This window comes from Triticum dicoccoides, chromosome 5B (genome assembly GCF_002162155.2).
Source record: "Triticum dicoccoides isolate Atlit2015 ecotype Zavitan chromosome 5B, WEW_v2.0, whole genome shotgun sequence".
NCBI classification, from domain to species: Eukaryota; Viridiplantae; Streptophyta; class Magnoliopsida; order Poales; family Poaceae; genus Triticum; species Triticum dicoccoides.
In genome coordinates this window covers 562030753-562048781 of record NC_041389.1, presented here as the reverse complement: position 1 = coordinate 562048781, position 18029 = coordinate 562030753, and the positions used below count along the sequence as shown (strand labels likewise).

The 18029-nt window shown below is 46.7% G+C and overlaps 1 pseudogene; it reads right to left on the bottom strand.

Annotated features, from left to right (window-relative positions):
• Positions 1-1403: 1403 nt before the first annotated feature.
• LOC119310108 lies at positions 1404-5303 on the bottom strand (annotated as a pseudogene).
• Between the last annotated feature and the right edge of the window lie 12726 nt (positions 5304-18029).

The following is an 18029-nucleotide window of genomic DNA, read 5'->3' as shown; positions in this document are numbered from 1 at the left end:
CCTTATATAAAAACCCCCCACTTAAACTCAATTACTCTATTATACTACGGTGATGATACCAAAAATTAGGTTGGAAAGCGTGTTCTGAAGATAGGTCGGTGTTTCTTCTATAGGAGAGATGTATAGAGGTGTAGCCCCAAGGGTTGTGGATGCTACCGTCATCTATTGTTCACATCAGTTTTGAGACGGCTAAACATTCTTGCCGTGGGGTTCTATGGAAGTATCCTCTGATTTTATTGCCTCTTGGATTTTCCTTTTGCCTTTTGTGAGGGTGTCTCAATGCCAGTTGGTGAATCAATTATGTCATGGATGGAGGTGGTTGGGATCTCTACAAGCCAGGACATTCAGGTTTGTACCAACGGGTTGTACATTCTGGTTTATAGCGAGGTCTACACATGGCCATTATATCCCTAGCTCTCTCTATATATCCCCCAGGGTACAACATGTCCTGCAATGCATAGCACAAACATCCTGGCACCACATGCAATAGAATAAACACCCTAGCCACCAATAGTATTATCTACATCCTCCATTGTGTTCTTCTCCGATGGTATATGGATTCAAGATATGTTTACCGCATGAGGTGAAGCGCAATCGGATTGCGAGGTATTGGGAAGGATGTTGCTTCGATCAAGATGTCGGATTGTACAGGCTGCTCGTGCACCTGATGATGCTTCCTTGGAGTATCCATAACCTATGGATGCATGAAGCTATGTTTAACTTCTGCTACTACATTAGTCATGAATTCATGATACAATACAATACTTGTTCAAGTGTAATCACAGACGTTTGACAGATGAACAACGGCACAGAAAAACAATATCACTTGGGTCAAATTCATTCCTTCAACACAACTGAAAGAGAAACAATCAAACACTAAGACAGTTGGAGATGATGCTTTCACATGTGAGTAACGATTACCATAGTAGCAAAGGGAACACTCCAAAGTCCGCAATGTGAACAAAGTCAGCTGCAAATCAAAAGGTTCTACACATCAAGAACAGTTTAATCCACTCTTCTACTACCTATCAAGCGCATCAAACAACTGAACTCCTAACGCACGCGAAAGAAAAAACAACAACATATATCAGTCAGTTCGTAAACATCAAACAAAGTTAGCGCCATCCTTGCTCACTATAAAGCTCTAAAGATCATGAACGTCTTTGTATCATTGCTGCCCCGAAGGAGCAACCGTTTCAGCAGTTCTTTGTATTTTCACCCCCACCGTCATGGTGGCACTTGAGCAGACGACATAGAGAACAGTAAAACAGAAGGTAAAAGTCACTTGCCAACAAAGCAGGTTCTTCTAGAAATTCCTAGGCTCAAACAACGGGCATGAACATGTCCGAGCTTCTCGCCACGGATGTCCCGCTGGTGGGAGTTGGGATCTCTGCTTCCCTCAGGGCACACTCTTGTGCCAGCCTCATTCCTTTCTGCATTTATTTTGGCGGTACTCAAGATTGGCCCACCAAAGAATACTGATTGGCATGTGTACATCAATCTCTCAGCCGGCTGGCCCGAAGGAATCAATGATGAGTTGTGTTCGCATCTGCAAGATTTCTCCCATGGTTTCCTGGTTGTTTCCTGGTTCTCCACTTGGATTCGCCAAGAAACTTGGGTTTCTTACAGGCAGCTCAACACCGGGTCTATTTCCTGTTGTTTGCATGGGCATTGACACGTACTGACCAGCCTCTTGTTCCCAGACAATAGAGACTCTTCGGTTCTCTCTCACATATGATATGGCCGATTGGAACATGGCTTTATTACTTATGTATGTGGTAGGAACAGGTGGCCTTGTAATCCCTGGCGCAGGCCTTTCAGGAGGTGGACCAGGATGAGGTGCTGCACAAAAATTAGCATGAGGGGTAAGCTTGTGGATGTGGACCAGGCTGCTTAAACTGCTTGCAGTCTGTGTGCCAGTCTCATAGTCATCCTGGCTTGCAAGACTCTATGGGTATGAGGTATTTAGAGGAGACGGCCTCATCTCACTCCTCAATTCCTATGTACCGCTGTAATCAATACTCATACGACTCTTGACGCTGGCATTGCCACTGGAGCTAATATCAGCTTCATGTCCATGGCGGACATCTATTGGTGGGAAAACAGAGGATGGTGCCCAAGGTTTTTCCTGAACTTTCGTCACCTCGTTTATGTCCAGCTTTGCAAGGATCCGCGCACCGATCGTGAATGGCTTCTTGGCTTTGTTTGCTCTTTCATCGTATCCAGCAGCATCAGGATCAACGGTTGAAGGAACCATCCCAGGGTCCAAATGTGGAATCACTGCATCCTGGTTGAAAGTTTCAGCACAACTAAATTCAGTAGTCTTACAATTGTCTTACAATTGTCTCAAACAATATAAATAATTTTTTTCCAGCTGAGAGTCATGATTAAACTTTCAAAAATCTTGCAATTTACATAGGCAGCTTACCTGATCATAATTATTCTTGGAGGTGTACACCAAGCACCCTTGTGGTGAAGGCCAAGAGAACTTCCAGCACTGAATCCAGTTGTTGCTCAATTTGAGGAGGAATAGATGATATTTGCTCCCTCCTCGTCCTCTGGAATCCCCTCACTCATAGCTCTCATTGCAACCACATAACCATAGGTTGAGATCCCCTGATAGAGAATTAAAGAAGGAACCCAGCTAAGAAAGCAAGATAAACATCCCACTATGTATTACTCCCTCTGTAAACGGATATAAGAGCATTTAGATCACTAAGGAAGTGATCTAAATCATAGTTTTAAATAGCCGGCTATAGCTATAGCCAGTTACAGCCTTTTCAGCAGGGTGCCGCTAAATGGTCGCCTTCACAAATAGCCCGCTATAGCTGATTTGGAGGCCCGCCGCTATTTTCCATAGCCCGCTATTTAAAACATTGATCTAAATGCTCTTATATTAGTTTACAGATGGAGTACATTTCAAGTATGAGGTGTGAGGCAAACCTTTCTGATCAATATCATGTGGAAGAAGAAAAGTTCTCCTAAAGGTATGCATGCCACTAATGACAGAAGTGTGAATATACCCTGGACATAACAATATCAGAATTCAGTTAATTATCGGCTAACAAGACTTGTTCTAAAAAGTAAGAATCGGTGAGTAATGCTTAGTATACATTAGGTCCAACATGCAAGCACTATAGGTAAGTAGTAAGCCAATGACAGGCCCAACAGCTAAGAAGTTAATTCATGGATCTTAAACAGTAATAGTTGCACTTCCAGAAGGTAAAAATAATGTGCAACCATAATAATATTATTGTATAAACGAAACAATAATATAGGTAATACGTATTTGTCTATTTTTTTATATGTCACATACAAACACGTAAATTGATGAAATTTTGCAAAGTTATACTACACTTCCATATGTGCATCTACACAAAATTATGGATGTTTTCAAGCAGTAAAAGTCAATAAAAAAATTAACTTAAAAAAAGAGCGCAATGTGCCTATGCTCCAAATTGACTATTCGGCTGCATGCTGCATAGCCAAAAGCTAAAGAAGCATACCTCAGCATTGCATAATGTGCAAAACAGAGCTTCTTCGCCAATAGCTTGTTTCTCTGATTCATCAGACTTCCGGCAGTCCTCCTTAACAAATAAAGCACACACGAGCCCACCAAAGTGGAAACATCTTGATCTTTTCTTTGGTAGTTGTGAGCTCACATGTATGTTTGCTTCCCCTACAGATGTACCTCTTTGATTAGGATGGCCATCTAGAGAGCTTCCGCAAGTAGATCTTGGGGAGTGTGTTCAAATAGCGTTGTTTGCTTTCTGGGGCAAGTTTATGCCTGCCAATCCATCATTGTTGGCAGGTACATCAACACAACCATCCTCAAACCTTACCATGATACCAGGATCAGCAGGATTAAAACTTGTGCACCCGATGTAAAGGATGAAGACTGTCAATGCATGCGAAGAGTGGAAATGATGTTTCATGATACCACAAGATAACTCTCTGCAGATGATCAGAAAGACATAAAAAACAATGAGACTTTTTAAGACTTACCATGGGAGTATAAATGCCTATCGCAACATACTCAGGGACTTGCGTTCCCAGAAATGGTGCAAAGAAGGCATAAAATGCAAACACCAGAAGGAAGAATACAGTAATCGCAACGACCTGTCAAAACAATATTAGGAATCAGTAAAATTTGTGAAACAAGCCTGTCAATGTACGAACTTGAAAGAACTATTGAGGCCAAAAGCGTTTGTTACAGGAGGCCAAAAGAGGATGACACCCAACGGATCATTTAATGCATTTGTCCTATTCTGTCAGAGTCAGGTATAGATCACTATAGCCCTTATGCCCTTGAGTCATAAAAGGAGGACCTGACTACCACATTAAGGCATCTCTAGTAGACCCCATAAAATGCCGACCCGCAAAACTCGTTTGCTGGTCGTGAAACACGGTTTTGCGGACCGACGCAGGCTGCGGCCGAGCAGACACCGCGTAGCCGACCCGTTAAACAGTATATTCACAGGCCGCATCGGCCTGCCAATTGAAAACCCAGAGTAGCCAATTTGACAACGATTCCGACGATTGAGTTCAAACTCGAAGAATAAAACATAGTTCGCACGCAAATAAAAGCATAGTTTTCTACAACAAACACAAAAGGACATCATGCAAAAGCAATGACCACATCCATCATCATCTTGGTCACTTTTCACCCGTCGTCATGATCTTCACTCCGCAGTACCGCCATCGATGCCATCGCCGCCTCCGAGTCCATCACCGGCACTTTGTTCCAACTCCGGCAACGAAAGCATCGCCGGGCGCACTTAAAGCATCAGCAACACTGGTTCCAACTCCTGATGTTGTTGGTGTCCAACAAGTTGACGAACTTGTCAGTGGCATCGTTCGAATCGGCGCTACAGTGAATGTCATTAAGTCACGCGCTACTGCAATGGCGAAAACCAAAGCAAGTAGAAGAAATCAAAGAAGCATACCTTCCGACCATTTCGTCGAACACCTCGCTTGCGGTGGAAGCAACACCTTTGAAGGGCATCATCGGGGTACCTCTTGCCACGGCGGAGGAAGAGGATGAAGTCGCCGGCCTTTTCATAGGAGACTTCTTGTGCTTCACGGTCGAAACCTTGCCCTTCTTCTCCGGCACGGTCAGGCAGATCGCGCAGAGGTCGCGGCGCCTGGCGCCCTTGCCTTCCCGGTGGGGATAGTAGGATTTCCGCCCTGCATGACCACATTGCCCTGCCACTTGCGAACAGGCGCGGTGGTGCCTTGAGAGATGGCGGGGGCGACATGGCCAGCGACGAGATCTGCCGGAGGGGATTGCGCGGGTGCGACATCCACGGTGACGGGGGCGGCTGGAGGCTTCGTGGCGGCGAAGAATGGCCAAGGAAGATGGACCGGAGCGGGCCGAGGCGGGGCAATGGCGGCGAAGGGGGTGAGAAGCAGGAACGGACGCGCGGAAATTTCCCTCGCGCCAAATCTCGCTACGAATAGGGGGCGAGCTCGGGTCGGCCTCCCACCCCGTAAATCTAAAGGTTGAGGGCAAATTTTTGCCGCGCCCCACAATTTTTTTATAGGTCGCAGCCCGATACGAGGTCTGATCGGGCAGTTTTTTTTCACGCGACCCGTATTTTTTGCGGTTATTTTGCGGTCGGAGCATTATACGGGGTCTGCTAGAGATGCTCTGAGATAGTTGAGGCAGTAGTTAGCAATTTCCGTCTTGGGACAAACTTGTAGCTCTCCGTGCATCCCACATATACGCAAAAAAGAAGGAGTACAGTGTTATGCGTACGCGCGGCCCGAACCGGTGTAAATCTTTGGCGTGCATCTACATTGATTGTGTGGTTCCACGTTCGCTGCGCTTCCTCCCTCGAATAGGTGAAGGAACCTTTCCGGCCCTTGGTGTCTTGTGTGTGTTGCACACAACGACAAAATCATGCAAATGATCGCGCTCTGCACAGTGTAGTGCGTGCCAAGATCAGAAAAAGGTGTCATGAACAATGTTTACTAGCATTAATCAAACAGATAAAGTTAGCTGACTTCCTTCAATTCCTTTTCATCTTTTTTTGAAGATAAGATAAACTGACAGGTACTTGTCCTTTCCATTATAGACTAGGAAGATACATGTAATAATTCAAGAGAACAAGAAAGGGGTTCAGTCTTCATTAGACGCTGACTGTACGACAATGAGAGAGCTTAACCTGCAGAGATTAAACCTACTGATATGGGGCACCGTCAAAGTTGATCTCTGACTGGCAGCGACATCATGGTTGGCGATGGAGTTCTGAAAAATACAATGGTTTCGTTTGTTCCATATATGTCAGGAAAAAATGGCAGCAGTAGTTGCATTCTTTTGGTACCCAGTAGCGACGTTGCTCCACCAATCAGAGCATTGATCTTGATGGAACTTAACTCAATATGCGTTGGACCGAGCTTAAACCATGTTTCAACATAGAAGGGCCACTGACAGAAAATATGCACAACAGATTTGATAAATTGATTGCAAAGGAGGCATGCTTCATTGTGTTCACATTCACATCCGCGAGCACTTCCTTTTCATCTTAAACTAGCTTCCTTTCTATCAACAAGGATAAATCATGTGAATTTCTTATCTACAAAACACAATTAACCCAGTTACTCTGTTACCTACAATGATGATATGAATAGAGTCCAAAAGTTATGAATCCTCTAAGGAACTGCCAGCTTTTGTTGACATCGGTTTTGAGATGGCTAATCACGTTTATCGTGCAGTTCTGTGGACATACCCTCGGTTTTGTTGCCTCTCAGTTTATTTTTTTTGGACGACAATAACTGCCACACGTGTGGCATACTAGCCATCCGCCCTTACACCGTGTGTGCCGTGAGCAGGAGGCAACCTACACTGGTTGAGTGTGGGCGAACATCAGAATTGCCCACACGTGTGGGCACAGTTACTTCTTGCCACAAGCACAATAAAGTACTACTCATCTTCATCCCGCGCGTGTGGCACGAGTAAAAAATACCCACACATCAAGGCGCAGCTACGTTAGGTGTCTGCGAGATGATGATTTAGTTGGCATCCGGGATGACAGATATAGTTATCCGGGAATGGCGATTGTAGTTGTAAAAGTATGGCAACTCTATCTGTTTTGGTTAACTATAGTTGCCATATCTAATATATGATAGTTGCCACGTGTAATCAAACCATAGTTGCCGTGTGTGATTAACTACTGCTGGAATTTAGTCTATATTGGGGCAGCCCAATAACTATTTCAGAAATTCCTAATAAATCCTAGAGGCCCACTTAGCCCATTTGTGCAAGGCAAGGGATACCACTAAAGTTTAGTCCCACATTGCTAGTTGAGTGGGAATTGGACCTCCTTACAAGGGAGGTTCTTTCCCCACTTGTATGAGCATGAGAACAAGAGGGACATCCACGCGCGCTCCTCCTCCGCCGCCCGCCTCGCCACGCCACGCCTCGTCACGACGCACCGTGGGTTGCGGGAATGAGCCGAGCCGATGTCTATATAAGAGAGGTCGCTCCTCTCCCGAGAGACACATCAGAAGGTCCTCTTCCTCTCGCCACACAGTTCCAACCTCTGCGCTACTGCTGTCTTCCTCATCCCGGCTTGCGGCGTGCACCGCACGTCGGGACAGTAGGCCTCCGAGACCGAACCTTTTGAGTCCTGTACGGGAGAAGGGTGATAAGGTTTTTGGGGAGCGCTCAGCGCGACTACTGGCTGCTTCATCACGGACAATCCGGTCATCGACGACTACTTCCCCGACGACGACTTCTTCCCCGACGTCCACGACCTCCTCGACGACATGGCAGGCGAGGACACTGATCCCAAGTCTAGCGCTTCTGCTGTTACTGTGTCGTACGTGTTCTTCTCCTTTTTGTTAGAAGTCCTCCTACAGTTCTTGGCTCTAGTTTCTGCCCTACATATGTTAGGTTCTATTTCGTATAAGCAACTTCATCTAGTGTCTGTTCTAGATGTGTTTACCTCAAGTTCATATATGCAGTCGATGTTTACCTTCTCTGTGTCAGATTGCATGACTTGCTTTATATTTGCTATTTTAGTCATGCTTTATATAGTATTTTTGTTAATAAAATCATTCGGTAAATTGCTCATATTTTCAACAATCCAAAAACCTTATTATAGGCAATTTACCCCAAGTGGTTTTGCTGCTTCCATGAGACCTCCTATGTTTGAGGGTATCCACTATAAGAGGTGGCGCGTGAGAGCAGTCTTATGGTTTCAAACCATGAGTTGCTATGACGCCACTCTTGGCAAACCTAAAGGAGAACAAGATGCCCAACAGGCACAAGCTTTTCAGAAAATGGATATCCTTTTTAAGGTTACGCTCTTGAGTGTTCTTGGAGAGAACATAGTTGATGCTTATGCGTCAATTGATAATGGAAAAGATATGTGGGACGCACTCGAGGCCAAGTTTGGGGTCTCGTATGTCGGCACTGAGCTGTACATCATGGAGCAATTCTATGATTACAGGATGACTGAAGAGTGCTCCGTGGTTGAGCAGGCTCATGAGATACAATCATTTGCTAGAGAACTTGAGCACTTCAATTGCATGCTACCGGACAAGTCTGTTGCCGGGGGTATCATCACTAAGCTTCCTCCTTCATGGAGGAACTTTGCTACCTTACTGAAACATAAGAGACAGGATTTTTCCGTTCCGGATCTCATTGGTACTCTTGATGTGGAAGAAAAGGCGAGAAAAAAGGATACACGTGCTCGAGGTATTGAGGGAGGATCTAGTGCCAATGTGGTACAGAAGCAGAACTTCCAGCCCCACAAGTTCAAGAACGATGGTAAAGCAAAGTTTGATGGGAAGAACAAGGCTGTGCAACACACGAACTTCAAGAAGAAGAATGGCAAGAAGAAAGGTGCTTGTCATGTGTGTGGAGATCCTGATCATTGGGCTCCTAGTTGCCCTAATCGCTGTGACAAGCGTCATCCTGGGAAAGGCGGCAAGACCGCTAATGTTGTCATTGGAGACACTGACATGAAGGATGATGGGTATGGTATATTTCCCACTATTCTTTCAGTATGTCATTCTCCTGACAGGTTGATTGACACGGGTGCTAATGTGCATGTATGCGGTGATATTTCCATGTTTTCGTCTTATCAGACCGTAGGGACTTCAACCGTGCTGATGGGTAACGGTTCAAGTGCTTCTGTTCATGGTGTTGGCACGGTCGATCTGACGTTTACTTTGGGGAAGATCGTGCGGCTGAAGAACGTACATTATGTCCCCTCCGTCAATAAAAATCTTGTTAGCGGATCTCTTCTGTGTAGAGATGGCTACAAGCTTGTCTTTGAGTCGAATAAATTCGTAATATCCAAGTATGGAACCTTTGTTGGTAAAGGCTATGAGTCAGGAGGCCTGTTTTGTTTATCTTTATCAGACGTTTGCAATAAAGTTGTTAATCATATTTGCAACAATAGTGAATCAAATATGTGGCATTCACGTCTTTGTCATGTTAACTTTGGTTGCATGTCGCGACTAGCGAAGTTGAACTTAATCCCTAGTTTCACCACTGTCAAGGGATCTAAGTGTCAAGTGTGTGTGAAAGCTAAGCAACCTCGTAAGTCTCACACGACTGCGGAAATGAGAAATCTTGCACCACTAGAGCTCATACATTCAGATCTATGTGAAATGAATGGTGTGTTGACAAAAGGTGGAAAGAATTATTTCATGATGCTAATTGATGACTCCACTAGATACTGTCGTGTGTATGTTCTGAAATCTAAGGATGAGACTTTGAACTTTTTCAAGATCTATAAAGCTGAAGTGGAAAACCAACTTGATCGAAAAAAATCAAGAGGCTTAGGTCCGACCATGGTGGAGAGTATTTTTCCAATGAATTTGATGCTTTTTGTGCGGAACATGATATAATCCATGAGAGGACGCCTCCCTATTCACCTCAGCCAAATGGGGTGGCCGAAAGAAAGAACCGTACTCTAACTGATTTGGTTAACGCCATGTTACACACATCGGGTCTCTCCAAGGCATGGTGGGGGGAGGCGATATTGACTGCATGTCATGTCCTAAACCGAGTTCCCACAAAGAACAAAGAGATAACTCCATTAGAGGAATGGGAGAAGAAAAGGTTAAAACTCTCTTATCTACGAACATGGGGTTGTTTGTCGAAAGTCAATGTTCCAATTCCAAAGAAGCGGAAGCTTGGACCAGAGACTGTGGACTGTGTTTTCCTGGGATATGCTTTTCATAGCATTGGCTATAGATTCTTGGTTGTAAAATCTGAGGTACCTGACATGCATGTCGGTACGATCATGGAGTCGAATGATGCGACTTTCTTTGAAGATATCTTTCCCATGAAGGATATGGCTACCTCATCTAATCAGGAGATGCCTAGTTCATCGAATCAGGAACCAGTTACAGTTACCGAAACTGCCATTTCGATGGAACACTTTGGAAGTCCTGTGGAGGAGAACAATGAAGTTCCTAGTAGGAGCAAGAGACAGAGGACTGCAAAGTCCTTTGGTGATGATTTTCTTGTGTATCTCATAGATGACACTCTCAGTTCTATTTCAGAGGCCTATGCATCTGAAGATGCTGACTACTGGAAGGAAGTAGTTCGTAGCGAGATGGATTCCATCTTGGTGAATGAAACTTGGGAGATAACTGATCGTCCTTATGGGTGCAATCATATAGGATGCAAATGGGTATTCAAGAAGAATCTTAGGCCTGATTGTACTATCGAAAAGTACAAGGCTCGGCTCGTGGCTAAGGGTTATACCCAAAAGGAAGGTGAAGACTTCTTTGATACTTACTCACCTGTGGCTCGATTGACCACTATTCGAGTTCTACTTTCACTAGCTGCCTCACATGGTCTTCTCGTTCATCAATGGATGTTAAGACTGCTTTCCTAAATGGAGAGTTGGATGAGGAAATTTATATGGAACAACCAGATGGATTTGTAATAGATGATCAGGAAGGAAAAATGTGCAAGTTGCTGAAGTCTTTGTATGGACTCAAGCAAGCACCCAAACAGTGGCATGAGAAGTTCGAAAGAACTTTAACAGCTGCAGGCTTTGTTGTGAACGAAGCTGATAAATGTGTGTACTATCGCCATGGTGGGGGCGAGGGAGTTATGCTTTGCTTGTATGTTGATGACATACTGATTTTCGGAACAAATCTGAATGTTATTAAGGAGGTCAAGGATTTCCTATCTCGCTGTTTTGAGATGAAGGATTTAGGAGTGGCTGATGTCATTCTGAACATCAAGTGGGATTACATTGCTTCAATCTCATTATGTGGAAAAGATCTTGAGTCGCTTTGGCTATAGTGACTGCAAGCCCTCTCCAACACCATATGATGCTAGCGTGCTGCTTCAAAAGAATCGAAGAATTGCTAGAGATCAATTAAAGTATTCTCAGATTATTGGCTCTCTTATGTACTTAGCCAGTGCTACAAGATCTGACATCTCTTTTGCTGTTAGCAAACTGAGTCGGTTTGTTTCAAAACCAGGAGATGTGCATTGGAAAGCTCTAGAGAGAGTTTTGCATTATTTGAAAGGCACAGCGAATTATGGAATTCACTACACTGGGCACCCAAAGGTGCTTGAAGGGTATAGTGACTCAAACTGCATCTCAGATGCTGATGAGATAAAGGCCACGAGCGGTTATGTATTCACTCATGGAGGTGGCGCTGTTTCTTGAAGTCTTGCAAGCAGACCATCTTAACGAGGTCAACAATGGAAGCAGAACTCACAGCACTAGATACAGCTACGGTTGAAGCAGATTGGCTTCGCCGGCTCTTGAATGACTTGCCGGTTGTTGAGAAACCTATACCAGGTGTCCTTATGAACTGCGACAATCAAACTGTGATCACGAAAGTGAGCAGCTCAAAGGATAACATGAAGTCATCAAGACACGTTCATAGAAAGTTAAAGTCTGTCAGGAAAATGAAAAACTCCGGAGTTATTGCGTTGGATTATATCCAAACGTCTAAAAATCTGGCAGATCCTTTTACTAAGGGTCTATCGCGTAATGTAATAGATAATGCGTCGAGGGAGATGGGTATGAGACCCACAATATGAGTTGTTCACTGTGATAACCTATTCTTTGTGATCGGAGATCCCGTGAATTAGATGTGGAAGACAAGTTGTTGGTCAACTGAGAGGAGGGTATCCCTACTATTCACAATACCACTCCATAAAGATGCAATACTCTCCTAATCTGCATGGCAGGTTGATGTATATCTTAATGTGTTCTAAGTGGCTTATTTAAGCAGAGATGTTATCCTGCAGAACATCTTTTGAAGAACACACCTATATGAGTATGATTGTCAAACATCGCAATCTATGAGAGTAGGGTTCTCTCTAGTAAACTCATGAAAGGTCACGGAGTATGACGCATAAGCTTCATCCGCGGGGAAGACCCACGGTAGCCACGTATCGATCAAGGCTTTATGTAAAGCTAGATTCGCAGGAAACTTGCAGTTCAAGGCCTAGTCCACTGTTCAAGTTGCTTACTAGTGTAGCATAGAGTTCTAGGTGGAAGTTCAACTTAACAGTCTCCATTGCAGTACCGGTATATAAAACAGTGTTTTGGAACCAAAGGAAAATTTCTGTGTGCCTCTGGGATCTGGTGGGGGATTGCTGGAATTTAGTCTATATTGGAGCAGCCCAATAACTATTTCAGAAATTCCTAATAAATCCTAGAGGCCCACTTAGCCCATTTGTGCAAGGCAAGGGATACTACTAAAGTTTAGTCCCACATTGCTAGTTGAGTGGGAATTGGAACTCCTTATAAGGGAGGTTCTTTCCCCACTTGTATGAGCATGAGAACAAGAGGGACATCCACGCGCGCTCCTCCTCCGCCGCCCGCCTCGCCACGACGCGCCGCGGGTTGCGGGAATGAGCCGAGCCGATGTCTAAATTTTTGCCACGCACTACGGGTATACGAAAGGTCACCTGGGAGCTGAAAAGTTTTTGCGGTAGTGGATAATGAATACAAATGGCGCACCTCTTCGCGTGCTACCTGTTCACTTCGTCTCCCTCCGTTGCTTCACCTCCCGGCGCAGCCTGTTCGCGTCCCTCTGCTATGCCTATATAAGAGAGGTCGCTCCTCTCCCGAGAGACACATCAGAAGGTCCTCTTCCTCTCGCCACACAGTTCCAACCTCTGCGCTACTGCTGTCTTCCTCATCCCGGCTTGCGGCATGCACCGCACATCGGGACAGTAGGCCTCCAAGATCGCACCTTTTGAGTCCTGTACGGGAGAAGGGTGATAAGGTTTTTGGGGAGCGCTCAGCGTGAGTACTGGCTGCTTCATCACGGACGATCCGGTCGCCGACGACTACTTCCCCGACGACGACTTCTTCCCCGACGTCCACGACATCCTCGACGACATGGCAGGCGAGGACACTGACCCCAAGTCCAGCGCTTCTGCTGCTGCTGTGTCGTACGTGTTCTTCTCCTTTCTGTTAGAAGTCCTCCTACAGTTCTTGGCTCTAGTTTCCGCCCTACGTATGTTAGGTTCTGTTTCGTATAAGCAACTTTATCTCGTGTCTGTTCTAGATATGTTTACCTCAAGTTCATATATGCAGACGATGTTTACCTTCTCTCTGTCAGATTGCATGACTTGCTTTATATTTGCTATTTTAGTTATGCTTTATCTAGTATTTTTGTTAATAAAATCATTCGGTAAATTGCTCATATTTCCAACAACTACTTGGTACATATGGTCAAACAGTAGTTTCCATATGTGTTTACCTAGTTGCCACGTGTGGTCCAACCATAGTTGCCATGTATGGTTAATCAAAGTTGCCATGTGTCTTTATCTGGTTGCCACATACGCGCAACTGCAGTTGTTGTCTTGCAAGAAATCATAGTTGCCATGTGTGTTTACCTAGTTGCCACGTACGCGTAACTGCATTTGCTGTCCAATAACGTACGAGTGTCGTGTGGACAAAAATCAGCTCGCCCATAGGCTCGTGAACTAGGTGTTGGCTGTGTGGGCAGAAACTAGTTCGCCCACACAGCGCAGCTCCCAAACCGCGTGCTGTGGGCGTGTGGGCGAACTCTCCAATGCCCACACACCAGCCCCGTCCTACGTGGCACGTGAATTCTGCCTCATTGTGTCAAGATTCGTGCAAACTCGACGGGACGGCGATCCACGCGTGTGGGCGAGCTGCAAAACTGCCACACGTATGGTCGTTAGTGTTTTCGTTCTTTTTCTCTTCCTGAGGGCATCCCCATGCTAGCAAGCGAATCAATACCATGGAAGCATCTCGTAGGCCATTGCAGCAGCAGATTCTCCACCGGTCAACCTTGAAGCAATTTGTGAGAGTCGTGGGCAGGAGATTGGGGAAGAAACAAGATGGTAGGTGGATGGAAAGAGATAAGGTCGCGGAAGAAGAGGCATGGATGGCCTGGGAGGCGGCTGATGCGTTCGGTGTTATCAGCCAGTTGATCTATATCGTTTTCCTTATTTTAGTCCTTTCGGCGGTTAGTCAAATCCGGATTTAAGCACTTGTATCATCTCTCTCTCTCTCTGTGCGCACAGGGAGGTTTGAGGTGGTGTGGGGAACCCTAGTGCCCCTTCTGGATCACTGTGGGTCATGATATAGTGGGCACATCCTTGACGGTAACTTGGCTGGCATGGAGCTATATATGACCCATTGCATGTTCGGCTCTCTATATAACCGCACCACGACACAACATTACTTGTGAGTTGTGATGAATGAAACTAGCACCCTGGGTGTTGCTCAATGAAAAAAATAACGCGCTACAGCAAAATAGCGGCGACCTAAAAAAATATGTTATTATCGTGCTATATCGCGCTATAGCGTGCTATTTGCGAGACATTATACACCGATATATTTAGCGAGGCAATTCTCAATACGCTATAGCGTGCTATTAGCGATGCTATATGGTGCTATTTTTTCCAGTGGTGTTGCTACTTAATGAAGCTTTGTTGGTAGTCTGCATCTATAGTTCTGCAGTATTCAGTTCATCTTCCCAGGAATATTCATAGCTTAGATCTATTCCCAACCTAGGGTGTGTCATGCTATTGGATTGCGGGGTATTGGGAAAGAAGGGTTTATATGCAAGTCGGCCTAGTAGTGAATGAACTAAAATCCTGTCTCGGTTCAGTCTTAAAATAGCCAGATATATCAGAAAAGTGGTTCACTAGTCTAAGCTGTCTCACCACATAAGCTGCACACTTGCATTTGCTCGCGCTAAGATGTCCCCCCCCCCTTGAGGGAGTCCTGGATAAGGGGGTATCCGGACAGCCGGACTATATACTTTGGACGAACTGTTGGACTATGAAGATACAAGATTGAAGACTTCGTCCCGAGTCCGGATGGGACTCTCCTTTGCGTGGAAGGCAAGCTTGGCGATTTGGATGATAGATCTCTTTCTCTGTAACCGACTATGTGTAACCCTAGCCCCCTCCGGTGTCTATATAAACCGGAGGATTTAGTCCGTAGGACAACAACAATCATACCATAGAATAGCTTCTAGGGTTTAGCCTCTACGATCTCGTGGTGGATCAACTCTTATAATACTCATGATCATCAAGATCAATCAAGCAGGAAGTAGGGTATTACCTCCATCGAGAGGGCCCAAACCTGGGTAAACATCGTGTCCCCAGTTTCCTATTACCATTAGCCTTAGACGCATAGTTCGGGACCCCCTACACGAGATCCGCCTGTTTTGACACCGACATTGGTGCTTTCATTGAGAGTTCCTCTGTGTCGTCGTTGTAAGGCTCGATGGCTCCCTCAACCTTCAACAACGCAGTCCAGGGCGAGACTTTTCTCCCCGGACAGATCTTCGTGTTCGGCGGCTTCGCACCGCGGGCCAACTTGCTTGGCTATCTGGAGCAGATCGATAGCTACGCCCCTAGCCATCAGGTCAGGTTCGGCAACTTCAATTACACGGCCGATATCCACGGAGACTTGATCTTTGACGAATTCGGGCCCATATCAGGAGCGCCGAACAGTCACGATGAGCACCACTTAAATCTGTTGTCGGACAGTATTCGGGATATCGCCCCTGCAGCTGCTCCGGACCTAAATCCGGGGCAGATCGCGTTGTCCGAGGACGGGTGGATGGACCCCGCCCCGGAGGCCGCATGCTCTTCGGCAGTAGAGCCGAACACACACTCCGCCGTTAAGGGAATCTGCGTCACCGGACCCCCGGACCTGTGTCCGGATGTGGGTTCCGAACCGCGCGCGCCCGGGCCCATCGAGTCCGATTGGGCTCCAGTAATGGAGTTCACCGCCGCGGATATCTTTCAGCACTCCCCCTTTGGCGAAGTGCTAAATTCATTAAGGTCTCCCTCTGTTAGGAGATTCCTGGCCGAACTATGTCTGGCTCGACTGGGAAGCAAGCGACGAAGAAATTCGTTACCCACCCACCACCCACTTAATAGCCACTATCGACGATTTGATCGACGTGCTTGACCTCGTCTCCGAAGACATCGACGGTATAGACGACGATGCGGGAGAAGAACGGGAACCACTGCCCACAGGGCGCTGGACAGCTACCTCTTCGTATGATATATGGTGGACACCCCCAAAGAAAACAATGGCGATGAGGCAACAGAAGATAACCCCTTAGGGAAGAAACCAAAGCATGGGCGTCATCGGTGCCGCTCTAAGCCCCGCCACAGCAATACCGATACAGGAGAAGAAAACAACCCGAATGGTGCCGAAGAGGAATACAATCCTGATCATCCTACCTTTGAACAGGCCGAACAGGAACACAGGCAGGTCAGCCCCGAGGAATAGGCGACGGATGGATACGTGGAGGATGACAACTATATGCCTCCCTCCGAAGATGAGGTGAGCCTCGGAGACGATGAATTCGGCGTACCCGAAGTTCCAATGGAGCGGGAGCACTTTAAGCGCCGGCTTATAGCCACTCCAAGAAGCCTGAAAAAGAAGCAGCAGCTCCAAGCTGATCAAGATCTGCTCGTAGACAGATGGACCGAGGTCCTGGCGGCCGAGGAATACGGACTGGGGCCCCCCACCAAGGGTTACACAAAGCACAAGTTGCTACCTCAGCTAGGGGAGGAGGCCGCAGAGCCTACACTACCAGCACAAGACGAGGCTGACTGGCCACCTCGTGGCCGGGATAAAACGGCATATCAGACCGAATACTAGCCCGCACCCCCACGCCAGTTCACTATGGCCCGGGGCAATACGCAGGACCTGCGAGACATATTGGAAAACAACGCAGGACAACCAAGATCGATCTACGGATCACGGAGGCGCGCCATAGCACACGACGATGACCTTCATGCCAGATACACTAATAATAAGTCTGGCCGGGCCGAACATAACCGACCAGACTTAGTCGGACTGCGTCGTGACATAGCCCGGCACAGAGGCGCCGCACACCCCCTCTGCTTCACTGATGAAGTAATGGGTCATGAATTCCCAGAAGGGTTTAAACCCATCAACATCAAATCATACGATGTGTTCGTCAGATGCATCCGAGCAGTTTCCCCGTTGTCCATTTTGCAATCCAGCACTCCTATGTCCTCCGGCGTCCCCCTTTTGTTTCTTGTCGTGAGCGGGTGTTAAACGTTCTCGGAATGGACCGAGTCTTGCCAAGCGGCCTTGGTATAGCACCGGTAGACCGCCTGTCAAGTTTCGTGCCATTTGGAGGTCGTTTGATACTCCAACGGTTAACCGGGTAACCGTAAAAGCCCCTCTCTCTTTGCAGCCCAACAACCCTACAAAGTGGCCCAAAACCCATTCTAACCCCCTCCATGCTCTCGGTCATTCGATCACGATCGTGTGGGCGAAAACCGCACCTCATTTGGACTCTCCTAGCTCCCAGAATCTATAAATATGCCCTCCCCGTCCAAATTCACGGATGAATCCCCCCCGAAACCCTAGCCTCCTTCTTCCTCCGCGCCCGGACACGTCCGCCCCCAGCCGGACACGTCCGCGCCGCCGTGCCCAGCCAACCATAGGGCACCGCGTGGCCCCCCTGCCACGCCCCTCTGGGTCCCCGCCGCCGAGCCTCGCCCGGTCACGCGCCGCCTCCCGCGCCTCCCCTCGCCGGGTTCCCCGTCG